This window comes from Populus euphratica, unplaced genomic scaffold, assembly GCF_000495115.2.
Source record: "Populus euphratica unplaced genomic scaffold, PopEup_1.0 scaffold47.1, whole genome shotgun sequence".
NCBI lineage: Eukaryota > Viridiplantae > Streptophyta > Magnoliopsida > Malpighiales > Salicaceae > Populus > Populus euphratica.
Window position 1 is genome coordinate 395,634 of NW_011499925.1, and position 2,775 is coordinate 398,408.

A 2,775-nucleotide genomic window follows, 5' to 3' on the forward strand; every position below is an offset into this window, starting at 1 on the left:
AGGTATTGAAAAAAAACTTGTACCAAAAAATAACCTGGTATCTAAGAACCTAAATTATATAAATGGCACCATAGATAACCTACAATAAGTTAGTGTATATAATATTTGTCTCTATAAAATAAATAAAAAACTAAAGGAAACTCATGTTTATTCTCCAACTTCTAACACCCTAATAGATCATGTTTGGGTGAGAACAAACTCAAATTAAAAATATTTATTCATCATTAAATAAATAAAATAATAAAAACAAAGTATTTTTGCTAAAATTCTTCCATTTAGCTTAAATCTCTAATTTTCACATATTTTTGGTATATTTTCATTTTTGACTTTAAACCTGTCATTCTTTTTTATTTGGATGAATTAATGGGTCTACCATATATGATTGGAAAGCTTGAGATATATAGTTACCAAAATAACTTGAATTGCAATGAATTTCCACATTTAACTCCAAATATGTTCTAAATAGTACATAAAAAGTCTAGTTTAACAGATTTAACAAGATTTGTCTAGTTCTTCAACCCTCTAAAATAATATGTTCCTCAACTCCATTTGACCCGGATATATTTCTATGTATTTAGTATCTCCCTGTAAATATCAGCTTGTTTTGATGTATAATTTAAGATATATATCTGATCTTACAAAATTGGTCAGCATACATTTTAAGGTCAAATTCAAACATTACTTGGTTTGTATCATCATCTCCTTAAAATTCATATCATCCACTCTTATTTTTCTCTTCCTTAAGGTCTTACCCTTTTTTTTAGCACTCGATGTTGTCCATGACTACATAGACCATCACAACCATCGATGTCAACCCCTGTTGTAACAATAGTATCCACCTAAAAAGAATTTTGTGTATGGATGTGATTTATATGTACATGTTTGATTTTGTTGTGTTTAATTTTTCAATGTAATGTGTTTTTGCTTATAAATGTGCATTGTAAATGTGTTCAATGTGTTTTTTTTTTTTAAGATGGTAGGAGCATTTTCATATAAAAAAAAAACATTAAAATATAAAAAATAATTGCATGCTATTTTGATAAATTACATTTTTATTTTGTTAAACATGAACATGAATCAAATAGCAATACCTTCTAGATTTGTTTTTTCATCATACAATAATTTGTTATCCTATCAACGGGTCATTCTCAAAGTGACAACATATGATTTTTTTTAAAAAAGAACATGTTCTTTATGTTGTCTTTATTTGTAAATATGTTTTGATAACTTTTGTATGTTATGCCATAGCATCCCTTATTCTTATAAATATACCTAGACGGGGTCAATATGATTTCATATAAGCGCAATGAGTATAGTGGCACTTATAGGGTCTATTTTGGATATTTTCAAAAAATAGAGCCAAAACCTAATTTTTACCATCCATTCAAATTCATTGCCCTATTTAAAAATGATCAATTCAATAAATCTTATATTTTTAAGAATGGACATTTAATTTTTTCTTGAATGGCCAAGTTAATGAGTCTCCTACTTTGGGGATGAACATTGAATTTTTTGAATAGCCTAATTGATGAGTCTCATATTTTTAGAAATGAACGTTGAATTTTTCGAATCATTTAATTGATGAGTATTCTATTTTTAGAGATGAATATTTAATTTTTTAGAAATAGCTAAGTCGACGAGTCATCTATTTTAAGGGATAGATGTTGAATTTGTTGAATGGCCTAATTGATGACTTTTTTAGTTTTAGAAATGAGTGTTCAATTTTTCATGAATGACTAAGTTGATAAGTTTTTTATTTCTATTTCTAGGGTTGATCATTAGTTTTCAATGAAGGACCAAGTCAATAAGTCTCCTATCTTTTAGGACAAACATTAATTTTTTTTAATGGTCTAATTGATAAGTCTTTTATTTTTTAAGAATGGATGTTTTATTTTTTATGAATGACGAAGATAACATGTCTCTTATTTTTATAGACGAACATCAAAATTTTCATGAATGCCTAATCGGTAAAAATTTTATTTTTAGAGACTTATATCAATTTTTTCACAAATCATTATAAATAAATTATGAATAAACTTAAGAAATAATTTAAATAGATAATGGCATGCATGAGATAAATTTAGAAGAAAACACATAGCTAAGGTAACACTTTGTTTGACATGGTAATAAAATTGATAGTTATCTTTTCTTGAACATAATTAATCCCTTACATAAATTCCTGAAACTAGTGCATAATTTTGAATTCATGGTTGCCTTTAACTTCTTGATGGCAACTTTATTTTTTTCAAGGTTTCTATTAATTTAGGAGATCCCAATGTCGTTCCATGAGCAATACTTATTAGTTAATATTTTCTTAGTATATTTAATCATGTACTCATTGTTTTCCAAAATAAACATATTGTCTGCATAGATATATGATAACATAATATTTATCTTTGTGTTTTTCATATATACATTTATCAACTTCATTGATTTTAAACTCATTTAACAACATACCATTGTCAAGATTTTAATACCATTATTAAGTGGTTGTTTTAAATTATATAATGACTTGACAAGCTTACAAACTTTATTTTCTTTCTGTTTAATCATGAACCCTTCAGAGTGTTCTATATATGCTTTATTGTCAAAGTCAACATTCAAGAAATTTATTTTTATATTTATTTGATACATTTTAAGTTTGTTAATAGTTGCAAAGACTATAAACACTCATATAGAAGTTATTCTTAAAACAATGAATATGTGTCAGAATAATTCACACCTTCTTGTTGTTCAAATCTTTTAACAACTAGTCTTGCTTTGTATTTAATATTT